This window comes from Hesperophylax consimilis, chromosome 4 (genome assembly GCF_061612785.1).
Source record: "Hesperophylax consimilis isolate HC1 chromosome 4, BYU_Hcon_1.0, whole genome shotgun sequence".
Lineage (NCBI taxonomy): Eukaryota > Metazoa > Arthropoda > Insecta > Trichoptera > Limnephilidae > Hesperophylax > Hesperophylax consimilis.
Window position 1 is genome coordinate 22,336,981 of NC_142839.1, and position 22,857 is coordinate 22,359,837.

General features: G+C 33.0%; 1 long non-coding RNA gene across 1 annotated transcript; it reads left to right on the top strand.

Moving 5' to 3' along the window:
* The first annotated feature begins 12,472 nt into the window (after positions 1–12,472).
* On the top strand, positions 12,473–17,276 carry LOC149424360 (uncharacterized). Its single transcript, XR_016302110.1, has 4 exons — positions 12,473–12,899; positions 14,169–14,254; positions 14,584–14,674; positions 14,779–17,276. It is a non-coding gene; the product is annotated as an uncharacterized LOC149424360 (long non-coding RNA).
* Positions 17,277–22,857: the final 5,581 nt, after the last annotated feature.

The following is a 22,857-nucleotide window of genomic DNA, read 5'->3' on the forward strand; positions in this document are numbered from 1 at the left end:
TGATGGTCCAATCCCAACACCTCCAGAAATGAATTGAATATCGCTCAGCGACAGATGAAATAATGACATGTTTTGCCTCCTGCCGGAGGGTGATGAAGGTGGAATGTGGGTCCTTGGTGGTAACTGTTGATGTTGATGTTGATGATGAATGATGAAGATTCATCTTATACCGTTAGGTACAAGGGGCTGCTCCGGTCCGGTGGCATGATAGCCTGGTGTCAGGAACCATTTGGGTCACGTGGGTAGCGCGAGGTCTAGGTCGCGTCAACCTCCCCCAAATCGATGATGAGTTAAGCTTCGCCAGCATGCCGAAAATTAGGAGTCCACTCTACTAAACTCAAACATAAACATATACTGAAGTGGTTTGCATCAGCAACGTCAGGAGTTCGGGAGTCCCGTGAACACCCCTCTGGTTTACGCTCGTAAGGATAATGATGAATTCAGCTTCAGTTTGTTCGACTTCGCCTCTGCAGTCACGCTACTCCAAATAGCTCCTGGCTCCAGTCTATACAGCTTCTCGTTCCAGTAGAGGTAATGACACATATTTATCATATGTACAATACAGAACATACTTCAAGTCTTTCGTCCACACTCAAAATAGTCATGTCAATATTTAATTTGGATGAGGGCGTCCATCCGACATAACGAATGTTTCCTAGACGGGAGATTTTACCCCACTTCAAAGTCATGGTCATTCGCTCTATCGTTTGTCACCCTCCGCTCGCTTCAAATATCAAAGAATGGTAGAAAGTGATATCCTCGACTTCCGGCGCTAAGGATCAGGGATACTGGAATCATCAGGTCGTGAATCTGAAATCATCCGATCTCCGTCAGCTCAAACGGTTTCAGTCGGAGTCAATTTCCAACCTAATTCTGGATGACTTCTCCTCCTATAGTGGGGTAATTACTTATTGAATTTGACAGGAAGGACGTCAGAAAGCGCCGAAACAACTTCATATTCGTCACGATCCCTTCGTTCTGTCAGCGAGAAAATCCTCCTCACACGCCAGACAAGAATAGCATAGCCATTACCCGCTTCGTTCCTTCGTCTACCAGCTAACTCAAGTAGGAAAGCCCATTAGCAATTTTCGTTCCCTTCGATTTGAACTCCGTGAAAGCATCCTCTCACCAGCTGAAAATACTCGAAACAGGGGTCTATTCAGGGTGACTATCTAAGGCTGGTAAAACCGGTGCTTTTTACGGGAATAACTCAACCACACCAATAGCAGGGGAAAAAGCCGGCGCTGCTATACTAAAATAGACTTTATCTCGGTATCCAGGGTTATCGACTTTGCTAACACAAAAGTCCCTATTAGGCAAGCCAATTACAAATTTCGTTCCCTTCGCTTTTGTCGCTTTGGTAAGATAGGACAGCCTACGGAAAATTCGTACACTCCGTCCCCGCCAAACTTATGAAAATTGAAAATCTCACTTGATAGAATAGGAATGCCAGACAGATGAATTCTCTCGGCGGCTAGCCTCAATCCGCTGCGTTATTCCGATTCAAAAATGAATTAAAATTATGATGTTTGAATAAATTATATTTAATTAAATATATACTATGAATTCCGTGAAGAATAAGTTGAATTCCCAAGGAGGATACGACAACTCATTGTCAAATAACAGGCATTGAAGCATTTAATTAACCGTTCTATCCGTTACTATTCCGCCCATAGGTATCTGATTGTTCCGACTAATAACCGTTCTATCCGTTACTATTCCGCCCATAGGTATCTGATTGTTTCGACTAATAACCGTTCGCCGGACTTAAAAACACTGCATAAATACAATGGTTTGTGTTCTATAAATTTTGGCGCTAAATATAACTTCTGGAGAATTATTAAATCATTTTAAATTGCATAAAATAGTCTAACTCATAAACAATGTCTATTATTGAATGATCCAAGCGGCTTCAGGGTAACCGCTCTTCGTCCTTTTTTTTATAGCCGAGACCCGGTCGCTTCCATGCAATAGGTGATTTATGGCCTCCCTTGCTAACAGGTCCGGACCTATAGTACTCAAGTTAAATACCCCTACTTCAAAATACAATTGAATTATTTGGTTTACATTAGGGAAATAAGTGTTAATAATTAGATTATAATAGACTTACCAATACATCTTAGTGTCAACAATCCAAATAATTATAAAGAACAAACACAGTCACATGCAGTGAAATACTCATGCTGTTAGAAAACCACACCTTCTACAATAAATGACTTTAGCTGCGTTCGCGTCCCGACGATTAATTCTTGTTGACGCGCTTCCTAGTTTTTACCGACTCGACTATCCTAAAACGCTGACCGATCCTGATTATTCCTGACCGTCTCCCAGACCTTGAAACTCTGACCCCCTTGACTCTATTTCCCGCCTCCCAACGTTTTCAAAACCTGACTCTCTTGAACCGCTTTTTTCACCCTCGACTATCGACTTTCTTCTTCCGTTCTTCAACGCTGACTGTCTATCCGCCCGCGCTCCCTAACCACGACTCCCTTCTCCCGTTCTTCAACGCTGACTGTCTTGAACCGCTTTTTCTAACCACCGACTATCGACTTCCTTCTTCCGTTCTTCAACGCTAACTCTCTCGACCGTCTCCCCGCGCTTTCAAATCCAGACTCCCCCTCCCCAAACCAACCCCCCCAAATCACCATATGCGATTTCTAATTTATGTTCTTTTGAATTCTGAATGCTTTTTGTTTTCAAAAGACAGAAATGCACTAAAGGAACACATCAATTATGGCCCTAGAACCTGTCACATTAATTTTAAATCGTTTCAAAACCAATAAATTGTTACTTCTCCAGTAAAATGTCTAACTCTTTGTTCAAAGGATGAAACTTGACTACCCCCAGTCCAGTTTCCCAGCCCAAATTCGCTCTCCACTGAATAAAATCTAAGAATTCAAACCACATCCCGGAGGTCTCTGACGATACAGTGCATGTTCCCATTTTTTTCTCTACCCTAATAAATCTAAACACTTGTTTCTAAAACAGCTTTAAGGCCAACATCTGGTAAACCCTTACTTCGTGAAATCAACTGAAAAATTCTTTCTAACCATAATAAATCAACAATAAAAAAAATTTATCCCAGGGCGAGTCCATCACAACGGGGGTAACAACAGGGTTGAACGCTCCTTGTTTTGCCAAGGTATCCGCAATACCATTACCCATGACACCAACATGTCCAGGAATCCAAATCAGAGTTACAGTTTTACCAGAGCTTTGAATCGAGGCTATCATCTCTCGAATAAGGCAAACAAAGTGATCATCAGGATGAAGAGGACTGGATTTAAGTTTTTGGAGGGAACTGAGAGAGTCAGAGAGAACGAGGGAATGTTCAAAATTATTTTTGATTATATATTTGAGAGATTCTATTATTGCAATGCACTCGGCTGAAAATATTGAAAATTGATTTGAAATTGAATGAATTATTCTGTCATTAGAATTATTGTGGTAAACGTTAATACCTATATCACAGTTAGGAGAGTCGGGAGATTTGGATCCATCAGTAAATAAAAGAGAAAAGTTGGGCCATTTAGATGAAATAATGTCATTGAACATATTATTGACAGTTCGGGCCGGGAGATTGGAATGACTTTTAAGGATTCCGATCCCTTCTAATATTGTTGGGGATAGGGTGACGTGACTATATTTTAATTTGTATAAGGGAAGTAGATCATTTTGGATGATGGGAAGCTCTGAGAGAGACTTAAATTTTTTACAGATGTCAGGAAGAGGTTTAATTGAAGCTCTGATTGTAGATGAATGGGTTGAGTCAATGAACAACGAGACACTGGGGATAACCTGATGACATCTAGAATTTAAACATTTAAGAACAAATTCTTCAGCAAATAGTTGACGCCTTAAATAAAGAGGAGGATCAGAACATTCTACTTGAAGGGAATTGATGGGTGACGATTGCATCGCTCCAGTTATAATTCGCAAAGATTTAGATTGAATTTTGTCTAATTTATCAAGTACATTTTTTGAGGCAGTACTAAAAAGTGGGCAGGCATAATTGAGATGGCCTGATTAGTTGCTATTCTTGAAAAAAAAAAATTTTTGTTTGAGTGAGATATTTATAGTGTTTTCAAATGCAGATGTTCGTGTAACTCATGAAACATGTTTATAGTTTTAATGCAGGCATTATGGTGTGAATAATATTTTGTCCAGTAACAGCTTTTTGACTTGGTCAATATTTTAATTTCGTTTTAGAAAATAGGGTTATCGAACTGTTTCATGTTCGATACAGTATTTTTTCCTCCAGGTGACAGATTGTTTTTGATGCATTTTTCAACTGTTTTTTTTTTTTTTTTTTTATTGTTGATACATTTTTTTTTACAATATTTCATATTTCAATTTAGTAATGTTGGCCTCACTGGATTGTTTACCCGTGCTGAGGCCCCCATTTTATAATTTAAGAATTTATACATTTAAAAAAAAATAAAAGAAAAACAACATTAAAATAAAGATAAATTTAAAATAAAAAATAAAGATTAAAAATTAAAATATAATTATAACACTAAAAGAAAAATATCAAAATCGGCATTTATAATGATATATGTGTTTGTGCGTGTTGCGTGTTTTATATATATTTTTTTTGTGTTGCGTGTGTATGTTTTATTCTTTTATGTTATAGTATTTTGGTAATATTGTCTTTTTGTTCTTTAATCCATTTTTTTATTTTGTGTTTGAATTTATTTTTATTTTCCTCAATTTTTGTTTCAAGTGGAAGACTGTTGAATGCTTTAATAGCGTGGTATTTATGGTGTCTTTGTCCGAAGGTAGTGTTTACCGTCGGAGTTTTTATGTTTTCTTTGTACGCTTGTCTGACCGGTCTATTAGTGATATTTTGTGTTTGTTGGGGTTTGTTTTTTTGGTCGAAAATGTAGTTTAGTAGTGTTTTAACATATAATTGGCGTATATCAAGTACGTCACAGCTTTTAAATATTTGGTCTGTGTCGGTTAGTTTATGTTTTTTGAGTATTACCTTTAATATCGTTTTCTGTGCGATTTCTATTTGAGCGATAGCTGCGTTTGTCGCTCCTCCCCAAGCAATTATTCCATATTCTATTATTGATTGGCATAGTGCATAATATATTGTTTTCAATTGTTTTATTTTATATATGTTTCTTATGTTTAGGAAAATGTGTATTGTTCTGAGGAGTCTATTTGTGATTTGTTTGATGTGATGTGTCCATCTAAGATTATGGTCAATTAGGATTCCTAGATACTTTATTTGTTCTGTTTTTTCTAGAGGGGGGCAATCGCAGATGTTGGTGTTTATGCATTCGTGTATTTTTATGGTGTTTGTATTGTTTTTTGGCTGTCCTGTGTTAGTTATGCTGTACGTTGTGAATTTTGTTTTCGATATGTTTAGTGTGAGTGTATTTGAGTCCAACCATTTTTTCACTTGCGTGATTCCTAGATTCGCTATGTTATAAACCTTATTCCAATCCTTAGATTTAAATAATAAAACTGTGTCGTCTGCGTAACTAATTATTTCTCCATCTATTTCCATGCTGCAAAGTTCATTTATGTAAATTATGAAAAGAACGGGCCCTAGTATGCTTCCTTGTGGAACTCCGTGTGTAATCGGCAGTGGTTTGCTAGTAAAGTTATTAATTTTGACTTGTTGTGTTCTGTCGCTCATGTAGCTTTTTAATAGTTGTAGTTCTTTGTCTTTGATACCCATATTTTCTAACTTTTTAAAAAGTGTTTTGTGGCATATTGAATCAAAGGCTTTAGCCAAATCTAAATATATCGCTATGCATTTAAACCCTTGATCTAAGTTGCTATGTATATAATCTATTGTACTTGCTAAAGCTTCTTTTGTGCTTCTTTTTTCTCTAAATCCATATTGTTTGTCCGAGATTAATTTGTTTTCTTCCAGGTATTTTATTATTTGGTTTTTTAATAGTCTTTCGAAAATCTTTGATAGAGAGTTTAACAAAGTAATTGGTCTATAGTTAGTTATTTCCATTTTATCTCCGGATTTATACAAAGGGATTACCAGTCCTTTTTTAAGAGTATTAGGAAAGCAGGCATGTGTTATGCTAAGGTTGATTAGGTGTGTTATAGGTTTTAATATTTCATTTTTTATTATTTTAATGCAATCCGTTGTTATCTCATCTAATCCAGGAGCAATCTGGTTTTTTAAAGTATTTATTATTTTGTTAATTTCCATTTCCGAACTTGTTTTTAATATAAATCTGTGTTGTGTTGGTTGGGTATCGATGTTTGATCTGTTTGTTTGTGTTAGTGTGTTTGTGCTGTGTTTTTTACGATTCGCTAAAACTTTCCCTATAGTTGCAAAAAAGTTATTTGCGTGGTTTGCCATCATTTCTATATTTGTTTTGGCATCTATTTTTTTCGAGTTAATATTTAGATGTTCGATAGTATTTTTTTGTTTGTATTTTTGTGTGTATGTAACTTCCTTTAATATTTTCCATATTTCCTTTGGGTAATTGTTTGCTTTTTTAAGTTTTTCTTTGTAGTACATCTCCTTAGCTACTCTAATAATTTTCGTGCATATGTTTCTATATCTTTTATAGTAATTAAGTTGTTCCATGTCATACGGTGTTTGTTTAATTTGTTTGTGAATTTTGTCTCGTTTACGAATACAGTTTAATATTCCTTGTGTTATCCATAGTTTAATTTTTTTTGCTTTGTGTGTAAGTTTTATATGTTTTATAAATATTATGATTTGGAAAAAGGGGTCAAATTCGCAGGTTTTTACCGTTATAAGTAACCAACCTAGTTGTAATTTGATGTTCGATACAACCAATGAACAACTATAGTTTAGATTTTTTCATGTTACGATTCACAAGAAAGCTGTGCGATTTTACACGTGCAAGGCTAAAGTCTGAGGAGAGGCACGGAGAAGTGGGAGAGGGGAAAACATAAATTACAACAACCGCTCCGCTAGAAGATCAAATAACATAATCTAGACCACGGCCACGCGTATTATCGCCACGCTTGCTACGCAAGAGTCCGCTTTACACCCCTAGGCGTACCAAAAGATATTTCACATTCAATGCAATAAATTTTTGAAAAATAAATTTACGATCGATATTTTTGAAACCATTGAACATTTTTTGTAACATAACAGTTCTCAACATCATCTCATTTAGTATATAGAAGAAAAACATATCCAATAACATTCTGCTCTAGTTATTGTATACCTACACTTACAGTGCCAATTTATTTTCCCCAGCTTAAATTTGAAAAAAAATATTGAAAAAATAATGGGATAGATGACTGCCAACTCAGGCAAATCAATAAGATAAAAAAGTATTAAAAGTATAATTGAAATCGTACTCACGAGCTGATAATTTGTTTCAAATACATAGGTGGGTGCAGTCTCGTTCAAGTACCCATTTTTTCTGGATAAGATTGCATGCTTTCTTGATAACATACTAAGATAGTGTACACAATCTTGGAAAACTACATAGTAATTCTATTGACATCACACACTTCGTACGTACTAGTAAATTACGGTTCAGTTGATAATATATAAATATGGTTCGGTTTTCAATGTTGTCAATATTCCAATAACAACATTTTAAATGTAAAATGTCTTTTAATTCACTAATCAGTCATTTTCAAAACATAATAGACAATCGTCATAAGGAACGATTAGAAAGTGAAATTGAAGAGAATGTGATAAAAAAAGGCTCCGATTTTCCAAAAATAGTTGGTGCTGAGCGGAACATAAAAATCGAAGAACACCCAACTCTGAAACCTGATTCCTCTAATTCTCCTGATAAAAGGTAACATAGAAACGTATTAAAACTTAAATAAAAAATTGGATGTATAAAGTAGGTTTGTATAAATCGGGAGTCTAAATAATAGAACAGTATGTGTGAGATTATGTATGAATGTGAATGAAGAAAGGAATGTGTGCCGAAATATATTTCTGTCTTTCCTCTCTGCCTACCGCTACGAGGAAACGTCGTAATGATTATTAGCTTTTTTTAAAATAATTGTGTGTGGTTTCTCTGAACTGAAGAAACATGGTGAAGGCACATCTGTGTGCTTGCACATTTCGTACCTCCGCTGTATTTTTTTTTATTTTTTATATTACTGCTGTTATAACTATTTCTGAATCAATTTATACCAACAACAAAGTCAATTACAGACGTCAAGTATAATTTTGCTCCGTATAAAATAGTGGAATAAAGCGCAAAAAGTTTATTTTAAACATTATATAACTTGTGTATCTGTGCACCATAGTGCGGCGGAAATTTTGCTAATTTTATGTTTGTACTGAAACGCATTCTTAAGAGAGACTCATTAAGGTTAAACGCAACGCCCGTTGTATTCTACGTGTTCACAGATGGCGTTAATTAATTAATTTTGTTTAAATACGCTTATGCAAGGTATTGCTTTACAATATTAAGACAAATCATTTGTTTGCGCCCGTATATACGTAATATCAATATGAATCAATAGTTTTGTTAGTTTAAAGACTTAATTCTTTCGAGAATGGCACACAAATACAATATTTTACCGATGATTCAATCCAATATTGTATTTGTATGCCTTTCTCGATAGAATTGAGTTTTTATATGGACAAAACTATTTATACATATTTATATTGCGTATATGAGGGCGCAAACAAATAATTTGTCTTAATACTGTAAGGCAATACCTTGCAAAAGCGTATTTAAACAAAATTAATTAATTAACGCCATCTGTGAACACGTAGAATACAACGAGCGTTGCGTTTAACCTTAAAAAAATTAAAAACTGAGATTTTAACAAATTATTTGGATGTTCTACCTACACATATGTTTGGCATATTTACTCTACTTGTCAATAGATGTCAGTAAATACCTACATGCATTAAAATTAAAAACTAAACTGAGTTACGCCTACGAATCAATAGATGGCAATGCTTGCAAACTTGTGAAGGAAAATATTTGTAATTCAACTATTGCTCAATAGATGGTATAAACATGAAAATAATATTTATTTTTTTTGTAATAGAAATCAAAGTTTTTAGTGCACATTGGATCATTTACTAACCCTATGTCCGAACCAACTAAAAACATGGAAACAAGGTCTAACAAAAATACCAAAGATGACCCAATATTCGAATTAATCAACTCAAAATTCGAAGAAATTAAATCAATTATGTTTAAAAAAATAGAAACTGAGCTTAAAGAAATAAAAACGTTTGACAGTATTGAAATAAGTGCCTTAAATTACAAGAAAACATACCCCCAGCCCATACTGTAACCCAGATCGCTGAGCTCACAGGAGTTACCATATCACCTGATGACACATTTAAAATCACAATTTCCAAACCAAATAACCAAAAAAAAATTACAATTAATTTTGTAGACAACAAAAAAGTCCACATCATATTAGCAGCGAAACATTCTGACCCGATAAAAAAATTCAACGGGAAAGGAGACCAATACGTCTATCTAAATCCGGCATTAACCCAGTATTACAAAAAATTACTTTGGAACACCAAACAAAGATCCCTAATAAAAGAATATAAATACGTTTGGGTGAAATCGGGAAAAATACTTATAAGAAAAACTGTGCTGATAAATGAATTATATTTAGAACCTGACTTATTAATTCTTACAGAATGTTGGAAAAATTCCTCAACACATGTGCATAAAAACACCAACAACTACAAAGTCTTCAATACTAAACTTCACAAACATCAAACGATGGAGTAATTGTATATTGAAAAAAATAAGATGGAATGCAAAATAGAAGAAATCGAACTACAAGACGCAAACTGTTTGAAAGTAAAACTCGATCAAAATGCATGCATCTTCGCTATCTACAGATCGCTTTCATTTTCAAATTTGTCACCATTTCTTGAATCACTAGACTCCATACTACTTCAAGAACGAAACATCAGGAACTTGTTCATCATAGGGGACATCAACATTAACATACGATGGAGTATGTTAATGGAGTATGTTAATGTTGATGTCCCCTATGATGAACAAGTTCCTGATGTTTCGTTCTTGAAGTAGTATGGAGTCTAGTGATTCAAGAAATGGTGACAAATTTGAAAATGAAAGCGATCTGTAGATAGCGAAGATGCATGCATTTTGATCGAGTTTTACTTTCAAACAGTTTGCGTCTTGTAGTTCGATTTCTTCTATTTTGCATTCCATCTTATTTTTTTCAATATACAATTACTCCATCGTACTGGAAGGCAATATCCACAAACACAGGAATATCAATTACTCCTCCTCTCCCACGGATGACTGCCGCAATAAGGGAACCAACAAGAGTGGATCACAAAATGAATAAATCAATCCCCTCGCAAACCTGCATTGACCACATAATGACAAAAACAAATAAAAAATACTCCACAATCATACATCAATCCACTATCACTGATCACTAAACTTTAATTCTTAACATTCATGCAAAGGAAAATCGACCATCGACTCAAAATTTAACGGGGAATAGACATGTTATAGACTACAACGAACTAAAAAAATCACTACAAACTGAAACCTGGGAATTAATATGCAGGGTTTTCCAATAAGAGGTGTTATTTTGAATAGCCCGCCATTTCGGTAGATGTTACTTTTGAAGCTGTCATTTTTTAACATTTGACAAGTAGAAACTACGCCGTTAATAAAAATGGAACGATACACGCTTCAACAACGCATCTAAATTATTAAAAATAACCTTAGTGAATAAAATGCAAATCATCTTGAGTGATGAGGCCCATTTACACCTCGGTGGCTTCGTCAACAAGCAAAAATGTCGCACCTGGGTCTCGGAAAACCCAAGATTTATTGTTGAAAATCCTCTCTATCCTCAACGTGTGACTGTTTGGTGCGGTTTATGGTCCGACGGAGTCATTGGACCTTATTTTTTTGAAAATGATCTGGAGCAACAGTTACTGTGAATGGATTGCGCTATTGAGAGATGATTAATGATTTTTTATGGCCGAAATTGGATGGTATTTATTTGAAAAACGTTTACTTTCAACAAGACGGCGCTACGTGCCACACAAGCAACGAAACCATTGATCTTTTACGATTGAATACCAAAATAACACCTCTTATTGGAAAACCCTGTATAAAGCTGAAGACCTTGAAGATGCATAGAAATTATTTATTAAACTATTGCAATTAAAAAATACATAACCACACCTCAATAAAAACATACACATATTCACACAATAAAATTATCAAAAAAGCATGGATCACACCGAGCCTACTAAAATGTATAAGAAAAAGAGACATGATCCATCAACAAGTAAAAAACTACCCATTTGACCTTTCCCTAACACTATTTTACAAAAATTATAGAAACATCTGCTCCAATCTTACTTAATCGGCCAAACAAAATTACTACAGATCTAAAATACATCAATCCAATAATAATCCAAAACTTATCTGGCAAATAATTAAAGAAATCACCTACACAAATCAAAACAAAGCAAACCCATTGGAAGAAATCAACACAGAGAACGGTACACTCTCGCTCAACAAAAACGTACATAAACTAATTAACTACACAAACAACTTCTTTGCAAACATAGGCTCGAACTTAGCGAATAAAATTACAAATAACCAAACCCCACTCTATAACCCGAAAATAATCAAACACCCAAATCCACAAAGGTTTAAATTTGCTATAAAACAAATCACTAAACAAGAACTAACACTAATTTTTTCTAAATTCAAACCAACATTTTCATCTGGTTGTGATGAAATCACAATGAAAACATTAAAATTCATACAAGATGAAATTACCGAACCGATACTCTTTCTAATAAACAAATCTATTACGGAAAGCAGATTTCCATCCCAACTCAAAATAGGGACTATTACACCAATCTTTAAATCAGGAAATCGTACAGATATCAATAACTACAGACCAATCACAATTCTGAACACATTATCTAAAATCTTAGAAATAACAGTTAAAACTCAACTCGTCGATTACCTAGAATCAAATAAACTATTATCACCAAAACAATTTGGTTTCAGAAAATATCTAGGAACATCAAACGTCATAGCCTTAGTAATTAAATGTATTAAAAATTCTCTAGATTCAAATAAAAAATGAATTGGAGTATTTCTCAACCTTTCTAAAGCCTTCGACACAATAAATCACTCATATCTTTTTGAAAAACTAGAGAACATAGGGATCACTGATAAATAATGAACTGATATTTTTTTAAAGCTACATAGGAAATAGAAAGCAAACTTTGAAACTTAACAACATAACCAGTGAGTGTATTGATGTCAAATCGGGGTGCCTCAAGGAAGTATTCGGGGTCCGATTCTGTTCCTTATTTACATTAAGGCGACACAATACCCTGATAACGGGGATTTGCCCCGACGCTCACATTTTAATTATTTCTGATGAGCTTATTACTAAAATCTTAAATGTTTCTAGAGGGATTCGAAGGGATGCAAGTTATTTATATTTAAGATTAATAAAAACAGGACCTTACAATTAAATATATTATGTAAAACGATAAGTACATTTTATTAAATGTAAAATGTTGTAAGATAAGCGGCAAGTACCAGATTTTATTTTTCTAGACGATGAATTAGTAACTTCCCGACGACTCCCTCACAAAAGATTAGAGATTTTATTAATGTATTCATAAGAATTAATTAAAATAAAAACACTCGCGAAAATCCAATTTCTGGCCAGATACACGAAAAACGACCGCCAGTACTTCAAAACTCTCTATTGTGCGTAGTATATTTGTGTGCGGGTTGACAAGGAGTTACTACGTATTGATTCAGACGCCGCGAAAGTTCCGGCCTGTAAGGTTGTGTCACCCGGCCGGTCGCTCCGGTCATTTCTTTTACGTATTTTTTTATTTAATCAAACGATACTTTGAAATCTATTAGTGAAATTTTCTGTTTTTTATAATTTAACTTCTTCCTCAAGTGAGTAAAGGTTTTTTTATATAAATAATAAATATAAATATAAATAATAACCAATACAAAAGAATACATTGTTAAATGCGTAAATGTGTAGGCACTTGAGAAAAAAGGTGACACTAAAGTATTGTCGTTATGTTATTATATATCATTTCTAGCCCAAGTAGACTTTTTTACTATTAATCTTTTTTTTCACGCGACGCGGCTGTCTGTCCGGTTGTCACAACCAGCGGCACAGAATGTTATAGAGTGCCCCTTCACTAGAATCGTTTTCCTAGTTTTATTTATTTACGCCCTACTGGGCTTTTACATTAATTTCTAATTATACAGTCATGTTAGTTGTAACAATGGAATATCTAATAAATTATGGTAAAATAAAAGGAGTTTTTTTACTAAGGAGTGGTATTCTCTTATATTTCAATAAAGTGTTTGTGAAGAGTTCGTTTCATTACTAATACTCCAGGGCAATTACCGATTCGCGATCGTAATTATTCCGGTAGTCCCAATTTTTTTATATGTTTTATAAACTGGTCCCCTGATGTAAAATCTGAGTTTCCGACCTTGGCACACCTGTGCTCGCGCCGCCATTTTGAAAAAAACCGGCCGAAATCGCTCCAAAATCTAGTTTTTCCAAAATATCTCATTCCCAATGCAAATTTCGGCTAAATTAGCTAAACAATTAAAGTAGAACATAAAATTACTTACTACTTTTGTGTAAACAATTTTCTTCAATCTCTAATAGGTACCGAGGTAGAAAGTCGTAAAGGTGCGTATATTTTTGAAAAAAACAAGTTTTTTGCGCGACTAGCTTTTGTTTTTTGTAAATATCTCGTTTCCAGTACAATTTTGTGAAAAAATTATTGATACTAATTTTGTAGAAAATAAAATTTCATAAAATAAATAGGTATTTAATTTATGTGTTTTAACTCTAATATGTATCCAAGCTCTTATCCACCAAAACCAGTTAAATTACCCAACAACAAATTTTTGAAATTCAAAAGTTTTTTTCCATAAAACAAAAACTCTACATCGAAAGTTTTTCTCCATACAGACAATTAGACATATGTCACCTATAAAGTACCTAAAGTCATTCGAATATTAAAAAGAGTCATTAATATTTTAAGTTTAGATTGTTAGATCATTTGTTGTAGATAGAATTGTGCAATTATCTCCCCAAGTTACTGCACTTACTTACGTTGAAATGATTTTCAAATTTAAGGTAAAATTGAACCAATTTATAATAAATCTCTTGGCTAATATATACTTACGTTTCAGTTAAATATGGGAAAACAGAAGACAAAAGGAGTTTTATCCCGAACAAAATTACGGCACCAAGGAAAATGTTTAACGGAATGGAGAAGGTACTACTTAAATACACACATAAAAATAGATCTTTGGGATACGTTTTTTACAGAACATAATTGTACAATGTCAGCTTAAATAATTTTATATATGTAGATATATACATATATACGCAGTCGATAAACTTCTGAGCATATTGAATTTGGAATATAAGAAGTAAATTAATTTTGATTTCCGGTGACATATTTTTATTTTTACCGAAATGCATTTTTTACACCAAATAAGCTCAGGAATTGTTGGTGAAAGTTTGTCGGGCATGTCTTAATACATCTCTAAATAATTAGGGAATAGAGACAGTATAAATAATTAACAATATTTCTCATTTTAGGAAAAATTCCGCAAAACTTCATCCAGATAATATTGCAAATAATAAAGAAAATACGAGTATTGTGTTAAACACTATACCGACACTCAACATGGTAATTTTTTCACAATTTCTGTAAATATAAAGTAAATAATATTAATTTTATATGATTAAATAAGCGATCTAAAAAAATTAACAAAAACTGACATTATTTTTCAGCACGGACCAGAGATGAATGAACCTGAAAAGTTTTCACTATTTGCTGGCTCTAGTTCTTATGACACTAACGTGCATGCCGTTTCCAGCCCCTTATAGCTAGGTCTGACGCAGGCATGACGATTGTTGTCAACTGATATGTTCTCACAACAATAATTGTTGAAGAAAAATAAAATTAAGGAATGAAATTTAAAACACTTTACCTCTGTTTCAATTTTTGGCCTGGTTTTGGTGGATTAGAGCTTGGATACGTATTAGAATCAAAACACATAAATTATATACCTATTTATTTTATGAAATTTTATTTTCTACAAAATTAGTATCAATAATTTTTACACAAAATTGTACTGGAAACGAGATATTTACAAAAAATCAAAGCTAGTCGCGCAAAAAACTTGTTTTTTTCAAAAATATACGCACCTTTACGACTTTCTACCTCGGTACCTATTAGAGATTGAAGAAAATTGTTTTCACAAAAGTTGTAGGTAATTTTATGTTTTACTTTAATTATCTAGCTAATTTAGCCAAAATTTGCATTGAGAATGAGATATTTTGGAAAAACTAGATTTTGGCGCGATTACAGCCGGTTTTTTTTTAAATGGTGGCGCGAGCACAGGTGCGCCATGGTCGGAAATTCAGATTATACATCATGGGATCAGTTTATAAAACATATAAAAAAATTGGGACTACCGGAATAATTACGATCGCAACCCCCTTTTTGGCGCTATGTGTACTGGCCTATAATACGGAATCCCCAAATATATCGACAACATTCTCACATTTATAACCCAGATAACATGTAGGTACGTTTATAATCAACAAATCAATACAAAAACCGACCAATATCATATAACAACAAAGGCAAAGGCATATGGCAACAAAGAAAAAAAGAACAGGTATCCGCTAGTAAGCAGGGTGAAAAAAATCAAAGGCAGAATAAAGAACACAGAAAAAATGTGCAATTAATGCTTGCTTCTAGACTCAGCAATATACCACCTCTATCTATATTACAGCAGGTAATTTATACACTTGTATATACCCGTCTATACGTACTTATACGCTCGTGTGTATAATTCCAAAATTTGATTGAAAAGTGAATTAACATAATGTTTCTAATATTGTTTTTATTTAATCACGAAAATACTTAATATATCAATAATCCGATGCCGAAAGGACCGATTTCACCGGAGAAAAATTCTGATTTAAACATATAATTTTATTATGAACGTATTGAAGTCGTAAAAAATTTTCAAATACATATTTCCCATACATATTGTTTTCAATTATATATCCGTAATAGAAATTTTAAACCGTTAAATATTTATGTTATAAACAGAAAGCCTACCTCAAACATTAACGAATTCTTAATGTATCATGAATCTATTTTAAATAACTGTATAGATGATACCCTTATCTTTGGTGATTTCAACATTGACATTCTTCAAAAAAATAATACATCTCTTAAATACATCAACACTCATACAACTGTTTCATATGTAACACATCCTATCCTACACGAGTAACAGATACCTCTACTTCTCTAATAGACCATATCATCTCAAACAGACAAAATATTTCCTCAACTACTGCAAATATAGATGCCTACCTAAGTGATCATAACATTTTGATATTAGATTACCAAAACAGCTTGAAACATCACACTAATAATAGAATACATTCTTTTTCAAACAACACCAAAACCGATAAAAACATGTTAAAAACATATGTAGAATCCCACAACTTTCCACACGAAACCACCAGTAATGCCAATGAAATCTATAATAATTTTAATGAATACATCAAAACAGCAATAAAATCATCCCAACATAAATCTGAGTTACGCATAGGAGACCAACGGAGGGGTAATACTCCATGATTTGATGCAAAATTAAATGCACTTATCAAACAGCGCAACAATGCGTTTAAAATCTGGAAAAAAAATCAGCAAAGTGATATATTCACAGCACTGAGAAATAAAACAAGAAATCAAGTTACCAACTATAGAAGATATGCTAAAACCAAATACTACACGACTATATTTAAAGAAAACCTGCGTTATCCGCGACAGACATGGAAAATAATAAATGCAATTCTAACAAATAGCTCGACACCCCAGAAAGATGAAATTGAATGTCTTCTCATTAAGAATGAAGAAATAACATGCCCAACACAGATAGCTTCAACTTTTAACAACTTCTTTATATCAGTTGGGGAAAACTTAGCAGCTACAATTGCATCATATCCAGATGATTCTATCACTATAAACACGGATCAAAAAGCAATCCAGTCCTTATACATGGCCAAAACAAATAAAACAGAAGTTCTCAGTATCATCTCTCAACTAAAGTCTAATGCATCTCCAGGTTTAGATGGAATTACACCAGTGTACCTGAACTTTTGCAAAGATATATTAGCTGACCACCTTGTTTTTCTTATTAATCAATCCCTGAATAGTGGAATCTTCCCAGATCAACTAAAGATAGCAAAAATAATTCCGATTTACAAAGATGATTGCAAAAAAAATCCTTCTAATTACCGTCCTATATCCATCCTCTTTGTCGTCTCTAAAGTTTTTGAAAAGGTTATTAAGCTTAGGCTCACTAAATATCTCCTATCAAACAATTTACTCGCATCCCAACAGTATGGATTCAGAAACCAATCTAACACAAAATGTGCTGCCTTCGATTTTGTATACGCCCACCAAAAGCATATAGACCAGGGTAAGCATGCTGCAGGCTTATTTATAGATTTAAAAAAGGCTTTCGATACGGTTGACCATGGGATACTACTAAAGAAGCTAGAACACCTAGGCATAGTAGGCACTCCCCTGAAGTTACTGTGTAGCTACCTCTCTAACCGACACTGTCAGACCTTTGTTGGAAAGGGGACAAGCAGCATGGGAACGATGAAATGTGGCGTGCCTCAGGGCTCCGTACTTGGACCATTACTATTTTTAATATATATAAATGATATTGCTAAATGGGGACTTAAGGGTACAATACAACTCTATGCAGATGATACAGTGATTCTTTATCACAATAATGATTTAAACGAACTTGAAAAGGAAATGGAAAGTGATGTAGCTTGCCTGGCAAACTGGCTGCGATTAAACAAACTTAGCCTAAACATAAAAAAAACACATTACATACTGTTTGCAAATAAAAAAATGTATGTCTTAATATAAGTCTTGATAATAACCGCCTTGAAAGGGCTGATGTTACAAAATATCTTGGCCTTTTCATTGATTCACAACTCACATGGAATCACCAATTTAAACATGTTCTATCGAAAATTACTCATATAACTGGTGTTTTATATAGACTTCGCGGGTTACTTCCTCCCTCTCTATTAAAATCGATTTACCATGCTATGATTCACTCACATCTAATATATCTCGCCGGAATCTGGGGATTTGCTACAAAAAAAATGATTTCAGAAGTCCAAGTCGTCCAAAATAGAGCCCTGCGAAATATTTTCAGTTTACCTTGGGACACACATGTCAAAGACATCTACAGAAACACCCAAATACTTCATTTTAATACCATTCCCACTTTTGAAATAACGAAAACTATATTAAAAGTAATTCAACACTCGGCACATTCCAACACTACACTCTATTACAATTACGACGTACACCAACACAACACAAGAAATCACAACAAACTACATATACCAAAAATCAAATCAACAAAATATGGACTAAGATCCCTGGAATACATAGCTCACACAAAATATAATCAACTACCCAACGAGATCAAATGTGCAAGTCAATGTAAAAAGACCCAAAGTAACATGCTCAAACTTCATCTTATTAATGACTATCTGAAATAATAATGTTGTGTATGTCCCATCATGTGTCCATTTAATACATACAGCTATATGTTTCATGTAATGCGTATCATTCCCGCAATGAGTTTATTAACTCCTGGGAGTACAATGCTTTATATAATATACTATATTCTGTATTGTATACTTTTAATAAAAAAAATTAAAAAAAAAAAAAAATTGACGTAAATAAAGTAAAAGTTTTGTTTACACAGGACGAGAAGAAACCCGTTATTCTGGAAGGAAGGAGAATAGAAGACATATTTTTTCTTTAACTGTATTAAATAGAATTTCGCAGCACGACTCTTTTTATGATTGTAATTATCTAACTTAGAGATAGTTGATCGTATACTTCGAGATGACAAGTTCTGGGAAGAAAAAATGCTTATTAAATTAACTAATTTTTAAATGGATTGCATTCTTGTCGAGCTTATCGATCCTGGAGTCACAAGGTCTATGAATGTTCGTGATCCTCCACATATCTTAGATATTGTATGTAAAGAACGTCAATTTGGAAATCGTCGTTTAGATTTCGACGAAATGCTATTTATTGAATAATTATTTTCGTTTTTTATATAAAATTATTTTTACTATTTCTAACTTATATTATAATAAATGATGGCCTTTATACAAAAAAAAGTTGCATCTTATGCTTTTTACATTACATAATTATTTGTTTTATGTAACTTTTTGTAAACGATAATAATAAATATTGAAAATGACTGATATTTTATTTATCTTGTCAATATATTCAGATATAATTATGATCAGATATTATGAAAATGATTCGTGATTGAATACCGTATTGCTTTGACATCTGTCAATGAAGAACACGTCGGTTACGAGTCATAAGTTACTGCCTACCGTCTAGCAGTATGGTTACAGAAATCTGATAAGAATCATAAAATCATGAGCTCCTTCTGCAATAGGTAACGTTTCTATCGAAATTTGCCTAAAACATGCACATTCAACTTAATATTACTATTCACATAGTTTGAAAGACGCCCATTATTAAGCATTTCATGTTCAAACCTTACTCATGGGTACCATCTAGTGGATTTCATCGCTGCTCTGACTTCGAACTGTTCGTTGTGTCGGGTGTTCCCCATTGCAACGTACTTCATTCCCCTGCACCCCGAAATATTATAATATTTAATTCGAGCGGAGCGCGTGTGAAACTAATTTGCTTCGCCCACTTAAATCGCGTTCACGCCCATAACTGATATTTTTTTAGGATCTTATTTCGTCTTAATGACCTATGCCACATAGAATGTGACGGAGAAATCATCAGTTTTGCGGATGATACTGTTCTCCTTATAAATGGAAATAATTGGACAGAAACATTTACGAAAGCAGAAGACACACTAAACAGGATTAAAAAATGGCTAGACTACCATTCACTTACACTAAATGCTAATAAAACCATATTCATTACTTTCAAAATAAAAAAATACAAAAAACTCTGAAGAAAACCTTAACTTGAAAATTCATAGCCCACATCACTTAAATGAGCATTGTAATTGTCCCCCATTAGAAAACGTTGACCATATAACGTATTTGGGTCTAAAAATTGATGGAAATTTAAAATGGACCAAACACATTAGCTATTTAGATAATAAAAATTAAAAAAAACTAAGTTGTTTTTCAAAACTATCAGGAATATGCTCATTAAAAAATACTTAATCAAAATTTACATGGCTCTCTGCCAATCACTGTTAGAATACGGTATTATTGGATGGAGCAGTGCAAATAAAAATATACTAAATCCACTAATTAAAACTCAAAAATCCATAATGAAAATTATCCTGAAAGTTACTGTAAGAACTAGCACTGACAAAATCTTCACCAATCTTAACATCATGTCAATTAAACAACTATATTCTAAAACTATACTGATTTACATTCATAAGTACAAAACCCAAGAAATAACAACAAACACGTACAATAGAAATATTAGATCTCATGGTCACAAACTTATCCAACAAATAACTACTAATACAACTTTTGGGCAAAAAAGCTTCTTATATTATAGTATTAAACTCTACAATAAAATACGACTCTCACTCAAAAACCTCAACATTATAACATTTAAATCTCAAATAAAAAGCTGGATACTTAATATAGGGAGATCTGAAATAGAAAATATACTGAAATCAAAAGACTAAAACCGAATCTACTAAACTGAACTATGCAAAAAAACACTATCTTACTTATTTTAAAATTATTTAAAAAAAAATATATATATATATATACTTCATGATAATGTTTATAATTAAATTCATATGTTACTTTGATGTAATATTAATTTCTTATAATTAAATTATAATATGTAAATGAAATCCTCAGCACGCTAGATCCCAGTGAGGATATCATTATCTCTATACGTTACTAAGAAAAGAAGACAATACATCATTATTTTTAATATTATTATTAATCTAAAATCATATCATGAATGCGAAAAAATGAAAAATGGTGCCATAACTACCACTTCCAAATGTCAGGATAACAAAAATCTGTAAAGGATGTAGTGGGAGTACTGTGACAGTACAGACTACATATTGACACAAATAACCGTGTTTATCACACCAAGATAAGCCCTTCCACTCAATTCACTTCCACGGCAATCAACTTTACTCTATTACGTAATAAGTTATTTTTTATTAAAAAATATGTATGTATGTAGATTTATTTGAAATCACATCCTCAAAATTTTACTCAAAACCAATTGTATTTAATAGTTTTCATGTGAAAATAACCAACACATTTATGTGCTCATATGGGTGTTATTTAATGTACTCATTTATTAAAGATTCGATTAATGTGTAGATTAAATGTTTAATTTTATGTCGCCTCGTTTATTTCTATATATTTTTCTTATTGTTAGGTTCATACGAAAAACTATGAACGAGTGAATTAGAAAAACATGTAAAAATAAAAATACTAGAAGTTTACATAATTATTTTTTCCCTTTTTCTCTACCTTAGCAGAATTCATATTTATTACGAATATATTAATTTCGCTTTAATTTTACATTTTCGCTTTATATATCACTAATACATTATGTTCTATTAAGAAATACCGACATACATGCAATAATGGCAAATAGCGATTCCTGAGCTTATTTAGTGCCATGTCAAATATTTTCTTTTTTGACTTCTACTGACATATAAAAGATAGGTCACAATTTAATTCATCTAGAGTATCTGCAGATATTCTGATACCTAAATCAAATCAATACAATCTAATATAATATATGAGGCACTTCTTAGATCCTTATCCTAGAACAAAGTCACGAACACTGGGGTGTTGCAAAAGTCATTTATTTGGGAGGAGTATCTAAAAAAGTGGTTTGTAGAGTTTATGCAATAAATCCTATGAATTATTTGTAACTGGAAAATATGATTGTGGAACATTCGTGATCCCAAAGAGCAGTTTGATTTTGCCATGTTTTCTTCCTTTCTTTCTCTGGTCCATGGGTTCAAAAATTAAGGGATGGTTTATTGTGAAAGAAAAAACACTATGAAAGAAAGTAAGAGAGCATTTTTGGGAGATGCCTTGCCACTCTGTTACATTAACTATCTCGATAAGTCTATGATGGGTAAAAGCCAATCTCGTGCTATTCATTTCGTACAACTTTGTGGTCTTTGCTGTAAAGTAGGTGATGTCACCCGCCTGCTCAATGGTTTTTGCTTCACTAGTCTATGACATCTTGTAAAACAATAAATTAAATAAGATGCTTTACACATTACTCCCCGGAATAGAATATAAATTTATGTATTTTGCGTGATGTTATCTTTCACGCATCATCTGATGAATATGAACGATTGATTGTTTAGGCTTCATATCTTTATAGTATACGTTTTCTATAATATAATGAGATACAAACATAGTAATCTCAATTTGGATTTTAGTACATTGCACATTCCAATCTCAAATGCATTTTTCTCGTTTCGTTATTTGTTAATGATTTCGTTCGTTTTTACAGTGTAAATGATATTTCCTGCATTCCTAAGGGAAACTATTACACACTTAAAAATATTTGGAAAAATTTCCCGAAAGATCCTTTGAAGCCAGAACATGGAAGCCAAGATGACTTAAAACAATTAACCAATACTGAAGTTAACACGTCAGATGAAGAAACACAGAAAATAAAAAGAATACAATATGGTGAAAAAATACTGTGGGATAAAAAAAAACAGTGTGAAGAAGAAATACAGTGGTATAAGGAAATACTGTGTGATAAAGAAATACAGCATG